The sequence below is a fragment of the Pristiophorus japonicus genome, unplaced genomic scaffold, assembly GCF_044704955.1.
Source record: "Pristiophorus japonicus isolate sPriJap1 unplaced genomic scaffold, sPriJap1.hap1 HAP1_SCAFFOLD_531, whole genome shotgun sequence".
Classification (NCBI taxonomy): Eukaryota; Metazoa; Chordata; class Chondrichthyes; family Pristiophoridae; genus Pristiophorus; species Pristiophorus japonicus.
This window is the reverse complement of record NW_027254438.1, coordinates 162,501-177,472: the sequence shown is the minus strand read 5'-3', so window position 1 is coordinate 177,472 and position 14,972 is coordinate 162,501. Positions and strand designations below refer to the sequence as shown.

At 56.8% G+C, this 14,972-nt stretch overlaps 1 pseudogene; it reads right to left on the bottom strand.

The window, feature by feature from the left end:
* Window positions 1-10,301: 10,301 nt before the first annotated feature.
* LOC139254076 (tubulin beta chain-like) lies at window positions 10,302-14,638 on the bottom strand (annotated as a pseudogene).
* Window positions 14,639-14,972: the final 334 nt, after the last annotated feature.

The window sequence follows — 14,972 nt, the reverse complement described above, 5'->3', positions numbered from 1 at the left end:
GGAGTGGTGGAGGGGCTGGAGGAGGTTGCAGAGATAGGGAGGGGTGTAGGGGCTGGAGGATGTTACAGAGATAGGGAGGGGTGGCGGGGCTGGAGGAGGTTGCAGAGATAGGGAGGGGTGTAGGGGCTGCAGGAGGTTACAGAGATAGGGAGGGGTGTGGGGCTAGAGGAGGTTACAGAGATAGGGAGTGGTGTAGCGGCTGAAGGAGGTAATAGAGATAGGGAGGGGTGTAGGGGCTGGAGGAGATTACAGAGATAGGGAGGGATGTAGAAGCTGGATAAGGTTACAGAGATAGGGAGGGGTGTAGGGGCTGGAGGAGGTTACAGAGATAGGGAGGAGTGTAGTGGCTGGAGGGGATTACAGAGATAGGGAGGGGTGCAGGGGCTGGAGGAGGTCCAAGAGATAGGGAGGAGTTGAGGGGCTGGAGGAGGTTACAGAGACAGGGAGTGGTGGAGGGGCTGGAGGAGGTTACAGAGATAGGGAGGGTTGGAGGGGCTGGAGGAGTTTACAGAGATAGGGAGTGTGTGAGGGTCATGGAGGGATTTTAAACGAGGATGAGATGTTGCTTAACCGGGAGCCAATGTCGGTCAGTGAGCACGGGCGGTGATGGGTGAGTGGTACTGTGTGTGAGTTAGGACACGGGGCCAGTGAGCACAGGGGGTGATGGGTGAGTGGGACTGGGTGTGAGTTAGGACACGGGGCCAGTGAGCACAGGGGGTGATGGGTGAGTGGGACTGGGTGCGAGTTAGGACACGGGTTCAGTGAGCACAGGGGGTGATGGGTGAGTGGGACTGGGTGTGAGTTAGGACACGGGGCAGTGAGCACAGCGGGTGATGGATGAGTGGGACTGGGTGTGAGTTAGGACACGGGGCAGTGAGCACAGGGAGTGATGGGTGAGTGGGACTGCGTGTGAGTTAGGACACGGGGCAGTGAGCACAGGGGGTGATGGGTGAGTGGGACAGGGTGTGAGTTAGGACACGGGGTCAGTGAGCACAGGGGGTGATGGGTGAGTGGGATTGGGTGTGAGTTAGGACACGGTGTCAGTGAGCACAGGGTTTGATGGGTGAGTGGGACTGGGTGTGTGTTAGGACACGGTCAGTGAGCACAGGGGGTGATGGGTGAGTGGGACTGGGTGTGAGTTAGGACACGGGGTCAGTGAGCACAGGGGGTGATGGGTGAGTGGGACTGGGTGTGAGTTAGGACACGGGTCAGTGAGCACAGGGGGTGATGGGTGAGTGGGACTGGGTGTGAGTTAGGACACGGGGCAGTGAGCACAGCGGTGGTTTGGGTGAGTGGGACTGGGTGTGAGTTAGGACACGGGGTGATTGGGCACAGCGGGTGATGGGTGAGCGGGACTCGGTGCGAGTTCGGACACGGGGGCAGTGAGCACAGGGGTGATGGGTGAGTGGGACTGGGTGTGAGTTAGGACACGGGGCAGTGAGCACAGGAGGTGATGGGTGAGTGGGACTGGGTGTGCGTTAGGACACGGGGTCCGTGAGCACAGGGGGTGAAGGTTGAGTGGCACTGGGTGTGAGTTGGGACACAGAGCACAGGGTATGATGGGTGAGTGGGACTGGGTGTGATTTAGGACACGGGGCAGTGAGCACAGGGGCTGATGGGTGAGTGGGACTGAGTGTGAGTTAGGACACGGGGCAGTGAGCACAAGGGTGATGGGTGTGTGGGACTCGGTGTGAGTTAGGACACGGGGCAGTGAGCACAGCGGGTGATGAGTGAGTGGGACTGTGTGTGAGTTAGGACACGGGTCAGTGAGCACAGGGGGTGATGGGTGAGTGGGACTGCTGGTGTGAGTTAGGACACGCGGTCAGTGCGCACAGGGGGTGATGGGTGAGTGGGACTGGGTGTGAGTTACGACACGGGTCAGTGAGCACAGGGGGTGATGGGTGAGTGGGACTGGGTATGAGTTAGGACACGGGGCATTGAGCACAGGGGGTGATGGGTGAGTGGGACTGGGTGTGAGTTAGGACACGGGGCAGTAAGCACAGCGGGTGATGAGTGAGTGCGACTCGGTGTGAGTTAGGACACGGGGCAGTGAGCACAGGGGGTGATGGGTGAGTGGGACTCGGTGTGAGTTCGGACACGGGGCAGTGAGCACAGCGGGTGATGACTGAGTGGGACTCGGTGTGAGTTAGGACACGGGGCAGTGCGCACAGTGGGTGATGGGTGAGAGGGACTGGGTGTGAGTTAGGACACGGGGCAGTGAGCACAGTGGGTGATGGGTGAGTGGGACTGGGTGTGAGTTAGGACACGGGGTCAGTGAGCACAGTGGGTGATGGGTGAGTGGGACTGGGTGTGAGTTAGGACACGGGGCAGTGAGCACAGGGGGTGATGGGTGAGTGGGACTGGGTGTGAGTCAGAACACGGGGCAGTGAGCACAGGGGGTGATGGGTGAGGGGGACTGGGTGTGAGTTAGGATACGGGGCAGTGAGCACAGGGGGTGATGGATGAGTGAGACTGGGTGTGAGTTAGGACACGGGGACAGTGAGCACAGGGGGTGATGGGTGAGTGGGACTGGGTGTGAGTTAGGACACGGTCAGTGAGCACAGGGGGTGATGGGTGAGTGGGACTGGGTGTGAGTTAGGACACGGGGTCAGTGAGCACTGGGGGTGATGGGTGAGTGGGACTGGGTGTGAGTTAGGACACGGGTCAGTGAGCACAGGGGGTGATGGGTGAGTGGGACTGGGTGTGAGTTAGGACACGGGGCAGTGAGCATAGCGGGGGTTTGGGTGAGTGGGACTGGGTGTGAGTTAGGACACGGGGTCATTGAGCACAGCGGGTGATGGGTGAGCGGGACTCGGTGCGAGTTCGGACACGGGGGCAGTGAGCACAGGGGGTGATGGGTGAGTGGGACTGGGTGTGAGTTAGGACACGGGGCAGTGGGCACAGGGGGTGATGGGTGAGTGGGACTGGGTGTGAGTTAGGACACGGGGTCAGTGAGCACAGGGGCTGATGTTTGAGCGGCACTGGGTGTGAGTTAGGACACAGAGCACAGGGTATGATGGGTGAGTGGGACTGGGTGTGATTTAGGACACGGGGCAGTGAGCACAGGGGGTGATGATTGAGTGGGACTGAGTGTGAGTTAGGACACGGGGCAGTGAGCACAGGGGGTGATGGGTGAGTGGGACTGGGTGTGAGTGAGGACACGGGGCAGTAAGCACAGCGGGTGATGAGTGAGTGCGACTCGGTGTGAGTTAGGACACGGGGCAGTGAGCACAGGGGGTGATGGGTGAGTGGGACTCGGTGTGAGTTAGGACACGGGGCAGTGAGCACAGCGGGTGATGAGTGAGTGGGACTCGGTGTGAGTTAGGACACGGGGCAGTGCGCACAGTGGGTGATGGGTGAGAGGGACTGGGTGTGAGTTAGGACACGGGGCAGTGAGCACAGTGGGTGATGGGTGAGTGGGACTGGGTGTGAGTTAGGACACGGGGTCAGTGAGCACAGTGGGTGATGGGTGAGTGGGACTGGGTGTGAGTTAGGCCACGGGGCAGTGAGCACAGCGGGTGATGAGTGAATGGGACACGGTGTGAGTTAGGACACGGGGCAGTGAGCACAGGGGGTGATGGGTGAGCGGGACTGGGTGTGAGTTAGGACACGGGGCGGTGAGCAGAGGGGGTGATGGGTGAGTGGGACTGGGTGTGAGTTAGGATACGGGGCAGTGAGCACAGGGGGTGATGGGTGAGTGAGACTGGGTGTGAGTTAGGACACGGGGACAGTGAGCACAGGGGGTGATGGGTGAGTGGGACTGGGTGTGAGTTAGGACACGGGGCAGTGAGCACAGGGGGTGATGGGTGAGTGGGACTGGGTGTGAGTTAGGACACAGAGCACAAGGGGTGATGGGTGAGTGGGACTAGGTGTGAGTTAGGACACGGGGCAGTGAGCACAGGGGGTGATGAGTGTGTGTGACTGGGTGTGAGTTAGGACACGGGTGAGTGAGCACAGGGGGTGATGGGTGAGTGGGACTGTTGGTGTGAGTTAGGACACGGGTCAGTGAGCACAGGGGGTGATGGATGAGTGGGACTGGGTGTGAGTTAGGACACGGGTCAGTGAGCACAGGGGGTGATGGGTGAGTGGGACTGGGTGTGAGTTAGGACACGGGGCAGTGAGCACAGGGGGTGATGGGTGAGTCGGACTGGGTGTGAGTTAGGACACGGGGCAGTGAGCACAGGGGGTGATGGGTGAGTGGGACTGGGTGTGAGTTAGGACGCGGGGCAGTGAGCACAGGGCGTGATGGGTGAGTGGGACTGGGTGCGAGTTTGGACACGGGGCAGTGAGCACAGGGGCTGATGGGTGAGTGGGACTGGGTGTGAGTTAGGACACAGAGCACAGGGGGTGATGGGTGAGTGGGATTGGGTGTGAGTTAGGACACGGGGTCAGTGAGCACAGGGGGTGATGGGTGAGTGGGACTGGGTGTGAGTTAGGACACGGGGTCAGTGAGCACAGGGGGTGATGGTTGAGTGGGACTGGGTGTGAGTTAGGACACAGGGTCAGTGAGCACAGGGGGTGATGGGTGAGTGGGACTGGGTGTGAGTTAGGACACGGGGCAGTGAGCACAGGGGGTGATGGGTGAGTGGGACTGGGTGTGAGTTAGGGCACGGGACACAGGGAGTGATGGGTGAGTGGGACTGGGTGTGAGTTAGGACACGGGGCACAGGGGGTGATGGGTGAGTGGGACTGGGTGTGAGTTAGGACACGGGACACAGGGGGTGATGGGTGAGTGTGACTGGGTGTGAGTTAGGACACGGGACACAGGGGGTGATGGGTGAGTGGGACTGGGTGTGAGTGAGGACACGGGGTCAGTGAGCACAGGGGGTAATGGGTGAGTGGGACTGGCTGTGAGTTAGGACACGGGGCAGTGAGCACAGGGGGTGATGGGTGAGTGGGACTGGGTGTGAGTTAGGACACGGGACACAGGGGGTGATGGGTGAGTGGGACTGGGTGTGAGTTAGGACACGGGACACAGGGGTTGATGGGTGAGTGGGACTGGGTGTGAGTTAGGACACGGGGACAGCCGAGTTTTGGATCACCTCGGGTTTACGTCGGGTAGAACGTGGGAGGCCGGCCAGGAGCGCAGCGCGTTGGAACAGTAGAGTCTGGAGGTAACGGGGGACACGGTTGAGGGCTTCAGCAGCGGAGGAGCTGAGGTGGTGGTGGTGCTGGGAGACGACCGATGTCACGGAGGGTGGCAAATAGTCGGGTCTTAATGATGCCGCTGGTATCTGGTCGGGACTCCAATACCGGAGTTGATCGGGCGGTTTGTGACCCAGCGACGTTGAAGGAACGGCCGATATATTTTCCAGGCTGGGATGGTGTGTGTCTGGGAGGGGATCCTTGAGATGGTGGTGTTCCCGTGCGCCTTCTGACCTTGTCCTTCCAGGCGGTGGTGGTCTCGGGATAACGCGGGCCATTTCCTACACCTCGGGAGCCTCTTATCAACAAGGAGCAGACATTGGCGACGAGGACCAACACCGCCTTCAGTGCGACAGTGCAGCCTTCGGGCGCTTGAGGAACAGAGTGTTCGAAGACCAGGCACCTCAAACCCACCACCGAGCTCATGGTCTACAGGGCTGGAGTGATACCCGCCCTCCTGTATGGCCCAGAGACATGGACCGTGTACAGTAGGTATCTCACCCCCAGCTCATGGTCTACATGCCTGTAGTAATAACCACCCTCCTGTATGGCCCAGAGACATGGACCATGTGCAGTAGGTATCTCACCCCGAGCTCATGGTCTACAGGGCTATAGTGATACCCAACCTCCTGTATGGCCCAGAGACATGGACTTTGTACAGTAGGTACCTCACTCCCAGCTCATGGTCTACAGGACTGTAGTAATACCCACCCGCCTGTATGGCCCAGAGACACGGACAATGTACAGTAGGTACCTCACCCCCATCTCAAGGTCTACAGGACTGTAGTGATACCCGCCCTCCTGTATGGCCCAGAGACATGGACCATGTAGAGTAGGTATCGCACCCCCAGCTCATGGTCTACAGGACTGCAGTGATACCCGCCCTCCTGTATGGCCCAGAGACACGGACCATGTACAGTAGGTACCACACTCCCAGCTCATGGTCTACAGGGCTGTAGTGATACCCACCCTCCTGTATGGCCCAGAGACACGGACCATGTACAGTAGGTATCTCACCCCCAGCTCATGGTCTACAGGGCTGTAGTGATACCCGCCCTCCTGTATGGCCCAGAGACATGGACCATGTGCATTAGGTATCTCACCCCCAGCTCATGGTCTGCAGGGCTGTAGTGATACCCATCCTCCTGTATGGCCCAGAGACATGGACCATGTACAGCAGGTATCTCACCCCCAGCTCATGGTCTACAGGGCTGCAGTGATACCCACCCTCCTGTATGGTCCAGAGACATGGACCATGTACAGTAGGTATATCACCCCCAGCTCATGGTCTGCAGGGCTGTAGTAATACCCATCCTCCTGTATGGCCCAGAGACACGGACCGTGTACAGTAGGTATCTCACCCCCAGCTCATGGTCTACAGGGCTGTAGTGATACCCGCCCTCCTGTATGGCCCAGAGACATGGACCAAGTACAGTAGATACCTCACCCCCTGCTCATGGTCGATAGGGCTGGAGTGATACCCGCCCTCCAGTATGGCCCAGAGACACGGACCATGTACAGTAGGTATCTCGCCCCCAGTTCATGGTCTACAGGGCTGCAGTAATACCTGCCCTCCTGTATAGCTCAGATACATGGAACATGTACAGTAGGTATCTCACCCCCAGCTCATGGTCTACAGGGCTGTAGTAATACCCGCCCTCCTGTACAGCTCAGATACATGGAACATGTATAGTAGGTATCTCACCGCCAGCTCATGGTCTACAGGGCTGTAGTGATACCCGCCCTCCTGTATGGCCCAGAGACACGGACCATGTACAGTAGGTACCTCACCCCCAGCTCATGGTCTACAGGGCTGTAGTGATACACGCCCTCCTGTATGGCCCAGAGACACGGACCATGTACAGTAGGTACCTCACCCCCAGCTCATGGTCTACAGGGCTGTGGTGATACCCACCCTCCTGTATGGCCCAGAGACATGGACCATGTACAGTAGGTATCTCACCCCCAGCTCATGGTCTACAGGGCTGTAGTAATACCCGCCCTCCTGTATGACCCAGAGACAGGGACCTTGTACAGTAGGTATCTCACCCCCAGCTCATGGTCTACAGGGCTGTGGTGATACCCACCCTCCTGTATGGCCCAGAGACATGGACCATGTACAGTAGGTACTTCACCCCCAGCTCATGGTCTACAGGGCTGTAGTGATACCCACCCTCCTGCATGGCTCAGAGACATGGACCGTGTACAGTAGGTACCTCACCCCCAGCTCATGGCCTACAGGGCTGTGGTGATACCCACCCTCCTGTATGGCCCAGAGACATGGACCGTGTACAGGAGGTACCTCACCCCCAGCTCATGGTCTACAGGGGCTGTAGAAATACCCACCCTCCTGTATGGCCCAGAGACACGGACCGTGTACAGTAGGTATCTCACCCCCAGCTCATGGTCTACAGGACTGTAGTGGTACCCACCCTTTTGTATGGCCCAGAGACACGGACAGTGTACAGTAGGTATCTAACCCCCAGCTCATGGTCTACAGGACTTTAGTAATACCCACCCTCCTGTATGGCCCAGAGACACGGACCGTGTACAGTAGGTATCTCACCCCCAGCTCATGGTCTACAGGACTGTAGTGATACCCACCCTCCTGTATGGCCCAGAGACATGGACCGTGTACAGTAGGTATCTCACCCCCAGCTCATGGTCTGCAGGACTGTAGTAATACCCACCCTCCTGTATGGCCCAGAGACATGGACCGTGTACAGTAGGAACCTCACCCCCAGCTTATGGTCTTCAGGACTGTAGTGATACCCACCCTCCTGTATGGCCCAGAGACATGGACCATGTACAGTAGGTACCTCACCCCCAGCTCATGGTCTACAGGACTGTAGTGATACCCACCCTCCTGTATGGCCCAGAGACATGGACCATGTACAGTAGGTACCTCACCCCCAGCTCATGGTCTACAGGACTGTAGTAATACCCACCGTCCTGTGTGGCCCAGAGACATGGACCATGTACAGTAGGTATCTCAGCCCCAGCTCATGGTCTACAGGACTGTAGTAATACCCGCCCTCCTGTATGGCCCAGAGACACGGACCGTGTACAGTAGGTACCTCACCCCCAGCTCATGGTCTACAGGATTGTTGTCATACCCACCCTCCTGTATGGCCCAGAGACATGGACCATGTACAGTAGACACGTCGAGTCGCTGGAGAAATATCACCAACGATGTCTCCGCAAGATCCTGCAAATCCCCCGGGAGGACAGACGCACCAACGTTAGCGTCCTCGACCAGGTCCAACATCCCCAGCATCGAAGCACTGACCCACACTCGACCAGCTCCGCTGGGCAGGGCCACATTGTCCGCACGTCCCCCCCCGCCCCCCCCCTGCCCAGACACGAGACTACCCAAAGCGAGCGCTCTACTCGGAACTCCTTCACGGGCAAAACGAGCCAAAAGGCGGGGCAGAGGGAACGTTAGCAGGGACACACTCCTCCCTGATACAGTGCAACATCCCCCACCCACACCTGGGAGTCCCTGGCCCAAAGACCAGTCTGCCCTCTAGTGGAGGAAGTGCATCCGGGAGGGGGCGTGGCTGAGCCTCTCGACTCTTGTCGCCAATTGCGGAAGGAGCGTGCAGCAAAGGCAGTCCCACCCTTCCCTTTCCCTCGACGTCTCTCTGGTCCCGCCTGCGACAGGGGCCGTGTCTCTCGTACTGGACCGCCCAGCCACCTCAGGACTCATTTTAAGAGGGGAAGCAAGTCTTCCTCGATTGCGAGGGACTGTACGACGATGGCGACGCTCCATTTTGTTGGTCGTGCTGAAGAATTCACAGAGACACGTCGCTCTTCAGAACCAGTTTGTTTATTGACAAAGGTTTAACAGTGACACCAAACGCGAGCAGTTCACCTCCCCCCCGCCCCGTACTCGGCTCACAACGGCGTGACTCATCGTGCATGACCTCGAACCAACTGGCTGGGGTTTTATGGAGCCCTGCGAACATCACGTGACTGGCCGAGCCACTCACCACGCAACAGCTCTGCGATCGCACGGCCGGGATGGAGTGGGGTGGGGGGTGGATTTGTCCCACGAGGAACAGGCTTGGAATATATTCTCTGGAGTTTAGAAGAATGAGAGGGGATCTCATTGAAACACACACAATTTTGAGGGGGCTTGACAGGGTAAATGCCGGGAGGGTGCTTCCCTGGGGGAGTCGAGAACCAGGGGGGGGGCGGTCACACCGTCTCAGGATAATTTAGGACGGGGATGAGGAGGTATTTCTTCACTCGGAGGGTGGTGCCTCTTTGGAATTCTCTGCCTCAGAGGCCCGTGGAGGCTCAGTCTTTGAGTAGATTCAAGAGCGAGGTTCCTGGGCTCCTTGATGAGGGCACAGCCCCTTGGGTGGGGCACCAATTTTGTGAGGGTGGGAAAAGAAATAAGAACAGAAACGGCGGCGGACCGACACGTCGTGTTGAAGTTTGCCTCAGGATGATCCCTCCCCCACCCCCCCCCTCCCCGCTCACCAATCCTCCACCCCACCCTCTGAGGAGCAGCCATTTTGGATTGAACCAGTCCCTTAAATGGGGCACCAATTTTGTGAGGGAGAGAAAAAAAAGAAATAGGGAAAGAAAGACACGTTGTGCTGAAGGTTGCGTCAGGTGGATCCCCCGCACCCCACCCCACCCTGGCGAGCGGCCATTGTGGATCGGGCAAGCCCCTTAAATGGGGCACCAATTTTGTGAGGGAGAGAGAAAAAAAGAAAAGAAATGAAACAGCGGGAGACAGACTCATTGTGTTGAAGGTTGTCTCAGGATGATTGCCCACAGCACCCACCCCGCCCCACCCCCTGCTCCTCTGGGGAGCATCCATTTTGGATCGAGCCAGCCCCTTAAATGGGGCACCAATTTTGTGAGGGAGAGATAAAAAAAAAGAAAGAACTGAAACAGCGAGAGACGAACATGTTGTGTTGATGTTTGCCGGAGTATGATCCCCGCCAAAGTCCGCCCCACCATTCCCCCCACCCCCGCTGCCACACGGGGGAGCGGGCATTTTTGATTGAGTCAGCCCCTTGGGTGGGGCACCAATTTTGTGAGGGAGCGAAAAATAAAATCACGAGAGAAAAAGACACATTTTGGCGAAGGTTGATCCCCCGCGCCCACCCCACACCTCCCCCCCCCCCTGGAGGGAGGGTTCAGGCGGCCTCATCGCCCTCCTCCTCCTTGAACTCGCCCTCCTCCTCGGCCGTGGCGTCCTGGTACTGCTGGTACTCGGACAGCAGGTCGTTCATGTTGCTCTCGGCCTCGGTGAACTCCATCTCATCCATCCCCTCGCCCGTGTACCAGTGCAGGAAGGCCTTGCGTCGGAACATGGCGGTGAACTGCTCCGAGATGCGTCAAAACAGCTCCTGGATGGCCGTGCTGTTGCCGATGAAAGTGGCGGACATCTTCAGCCCGCGGGGCGGAATATCGCAGACGGCCGTCTTGACGTTGTTGGGAATCCACTCGACGAAGTAGCTGCTGAAATCGCAAGAGCACAAGCACATCAGAAACAGGAGCAGGAGTGGGCCGTTCGGCCCCTCGAGCCTGCTCCGCCATTTAATACGTCCATGGCTGATCCGATCATGGACACAGCTCCACTTCCCTGCCCGCCCCCTTATCCCCTTATCGGTTAAGAAACTGTCGATCTCTGCCTTAAATATATTCAATGTCCCGGCTTCCACAACTCTCTGAGGCAGCGAGTTCCACAGATTTACAACCTTCTAAGAGAAGAAACTCCTCCTCATCTCAGTTTTAAATGAGCGGCCCCTTATTCTAAGACCATGCCCCCTAGTTCTAGTCTCCCCCATCAGTGGGAACATCCTCTCTGCACCCACCTTGTCGAGCCCCCCTCATAATCTGATACGTTTCCATAAGATCACCTCTCATTCTTCTGAATTCCAATGAGTAGAGGCCCAAACACCTCAACCTTTCCAAATAAGTCAACCCCCTCATCTCCGGAATCAACCGAGTAAACCTTCTCTGAACTGCCTGCAAAGCAAAGTACGTCCTTTCGTAAATACGGAAACCAAAACTGCACGCAGTACTCCAGGTGTGGCCTCACCAATAACCTGTATAACTGGAGCAAGACTTCCCTGCTTTTATACTCCATCCCCTTTGCAATAAAGGCCAAGATACCATTGGCCTTCCTGATCACTTGCTGCACCTGCAGACTAACCTTTTGTGTTTCATGTACAAGTTCCCCCAGGTCCTGCTGTACTGCAGCACGTTGCAATCTTTCTCCGTTTAAATAATAACTTGCTCTTTGATTTTTTTTGTGCCAAAGTGCATGACCTCATACTTTCCCACATTATACTCCATCTGACAAACCTTTGCCCACTCACTGAGCCTGTCTCTGTCCTTCTGCAGGTTTTCTGTGACCTCCTCACACATTGCTTTTCCTCCCATCTTTGTATCGTCAGCAAACTTGGCTACGTTACACTCAGTCCCTTCATCCAAGACGTTACTATAGATTGTAAATAGCTGGGGTCCCAGCACTGATCCCTGCCGCACCCCACTAGTTACTGGTTGCAACCCGAGAATGAACCATTTATCCTGACTCTCTGTTCGTTACCAATCCTCTATTCACGCTAATATATGACCCCCAACCCCAGGAACTTTTATCCCTGGTTCTGGACTTCCCCAACATCGGGAACATTCTTCCTGCATCTAACCTGTCCAGTCCCGTCAGAATTTTACATGTTCCGATCAGATCCCCTCTCATCCTTCTAAACTCCAGTGAATACAGGCCCAGTCGATCCAGTCTCTCTTCATATGTCAATCCCGCCATCCCGGGAATCAGTCTGGTGAACCTTCGCTGCACTCCCTCAATAGCAAGAATGTCCTTCCTCAGATTAGGAGACCAAAATTTAACACAATATTCCAGGTGTGGCCTCACCAAGGCCCTGTACAACTGTAGCAACACCTCCCTGCTCCTATACTCAAATCCCCTCGCTATGAAGGCCAACATGCCATTTGCCTTCTTCACCGCCTGCTGTACCTAGAAACATAGAAAATAGGTGCAGGAGCAGGCCATTTGGCGCTTCTAGCCTGTATCACTATTCAATAAGTTCATGGCTGAACATGAAACTTCAGTACCCCCTTCCTGCTTTCTCGCCATACCACTTGATCCCCTGAGTAGTAAGGACTTCATCTCACTCCCTTTTGAATATATTTAGTGAATTGGCCTCAACAACTTCCTGTGGTAGAGAATTCCACAGGTTCACCACGCTCTGGGTGAAGAAGTTTCTCCTCATCTTGGTCCTAAATGGCATACCCCTTAACCTTAGACTGTGTCCCTGGTTCTGGACTTCCCCAACATCGGGAACATTCTTCCTGCATCTAACCTGTCCAGTCCCGTCAGAATTTTAAACGTTTCTATGAGGTCCCCTCTCATTCTTCTGAACTCCAGTGAATACAAGCCCAGTTGATCCAGTCTTTCTTGATAGGTCAGTCCCACCATCCCGGGAATCAGTCTGATGAACCTTCGCTGCACTCCCTCAATAGCAAGAATGTCCTTCCTCAGATTAGACCAAAACTGAACACAATATTCCAGGTGAGGCCTCACCAAGGCCCTGTACAACTGTAGTAAGACCTCGCTGCTCGTATACTCAAATCCCCTAGCTATGAAGGCTAACATGCCATTTGCCTTCACCGCCTGCTGTACCTGCATGTCAACTTTCAATGACTGATGTACCATGACACCCAGGTCTCGTTGCACCTCCCCTTTTCCTAATCTGTCACCATTCAGATAATATTCTGTCTCTCTGTTTTTACCCCCAAAGTGGATAACCTCACATTTATCCACATTATACTTCATCTGCCACGCATTTGCCCACTCACCTAACGTATCCAAGTCGCTCTGCAGCCCCATAGCATCCTCCTCGCAGCTCACACTGCCACCCAACTTAGTGTCATCCGCAAATTTGGAGATACGACATTTAATCCCCTCGTCTAAATCAATAATGTACAATATAAACAGACCTGCGTGCCAACCTTCAATCACCTTCATCACCGCCTGTTGTATCTGCGTGCCAACCTTCAATCACCTTCATCACCGCCTGTTGTATCTGCGTGCCAACCACCAATCGCCTTCATCACCGCCTGTTGTATCTGCATGTCAACCACCAATCGCCTTCATCATCGCCTGTTGTATCTGCGTGCCAACCACCAATCGCCTTAATCACCGCCTGTTGTATCTGCGTGTCAACCTTCAATCGCCTTAATCACCGCCTGTTGTATCTGCGTGCCAACCACCAATCGCCTTAATCACCGCCTGTTGTATCTGCGTGCCAACCACCAATCGCCTTCATCATCGCCTGTTGTATCTGCGTGCCAACCTTCAATCACCTTAATCACCGCCTGTTGTATCTGCGTGCCAACCACCAATCGCCTTCATCATCGCCTGTTGTATCTGTGTGCCAACCTTCAATCGCCTTCATCACCGCCTGTTGTATCTGCGTGTCAACCTTCAATCGCCTTCATCACCGCCTGCTGTAACTGCGTGCCAACCTTCAATGACTGACGTACCATGACACCCCCCGGGTCTCGTTGTACCTTCCCCCCCCACCCCCCTTTTCCGAACCTGTCGCCGTTGAGATAATAACCCGCCTTGCTGGTTTTTGTGTGTTGTGTTGGACGACGGACTGGCCCTCAATAACCGGCGAGCTAATTGCTCGCCCCCACCCCTGACCCCCTGAACCCAGGGGGCCCCCCCCCTGCCAACCCCCCGAGAGCCCGTCGCGCGCCCTGACCTGTTCTTGTTCTGCACGTTGAGCATCTGCTCATCCACCTCCTTCATGGACATGCGGCCGCGGAAGATGGCGGCCACCGTCAGGTAGCGCCCGTGACGCGGGTCGCAGGCCGCCATCATGTTCTTGGCGTCGAACATCTGCTGGGTCAGCTCGGGCACGGTGAGGGCGCGGTACTGCTGGCTGCCCCGGCTGGTGAGGGGGGCAAAGCCGGGCATGAAGAAGTGCAGCCGGGGGAAGGGCACCATGTTGACGGCCAACTTGCGCAGATCAGCGTTGAGCTGGCCGGGGAAACGCAGGCAGGTGGTCACCCCGCTCATGGTGGCCGACACCAGGTGGTTGAGGTCGCCGTAGGTGGGGGTGGTGAGCTTCAGGGTGCGGAAGCAGATGTCGTACAGGGCCTCGTTGTCGATGCAGAAGGTCTCGTCCGTGTTCTCCACCAGCTGGTGCACCGACAGGGTGGCGTTGTACGGCTCCACTACCGTGTTGGAGACCTTGGGCGAGGGCACCACGCTGAAGGTGTTCATGATCCGGTCGGGTTACTCCTCGCGGATCTTGCTGATCAGCAGGGTGCCCATGCCCGAGCCCGTGCCCCCGCCCAGCGAGTGGGTCAGCTGGAAGCCCTGGAGACAGTCGCAACTCTCGGCCTCCTTCCGCACTACATCCAGCACCGAGTCGACCAGCTCGGCCCCCTCGGTGTAGTGGCCCTTGGCCCAGTTGTTGCCCGCGCCGCTCTGACCTGTGACAGGGAGACGCAGAGAGAGAGAGAGAGAGAGCGTGAGAGGGAGGGAGATTGAGACAGAGAGAGAGAGGGACAGTGAGAGAGAGAGGGAGGGAGAGGGACAGTGAGAGAGAGAGAGAGCGTGAGAGGGAGGGAGAGTGAGAGAGAGAGAGAGAGAGGGACAGTGAGAGAGAGAGGGACGGAGAGGGACAGTGAGAGAGAGAGAGAGCGTGAGAGGGAGGGAGAGTGAGAGAGAGAGAGGGACAGTGAGAGAGAGGGAGGGAGAGGGACAGTGAGAGAGAGAGAGAGAGAGAGAGCCAGGGAGAGTGAGAGAGAGAGAGAGAGGGGGACAGTGA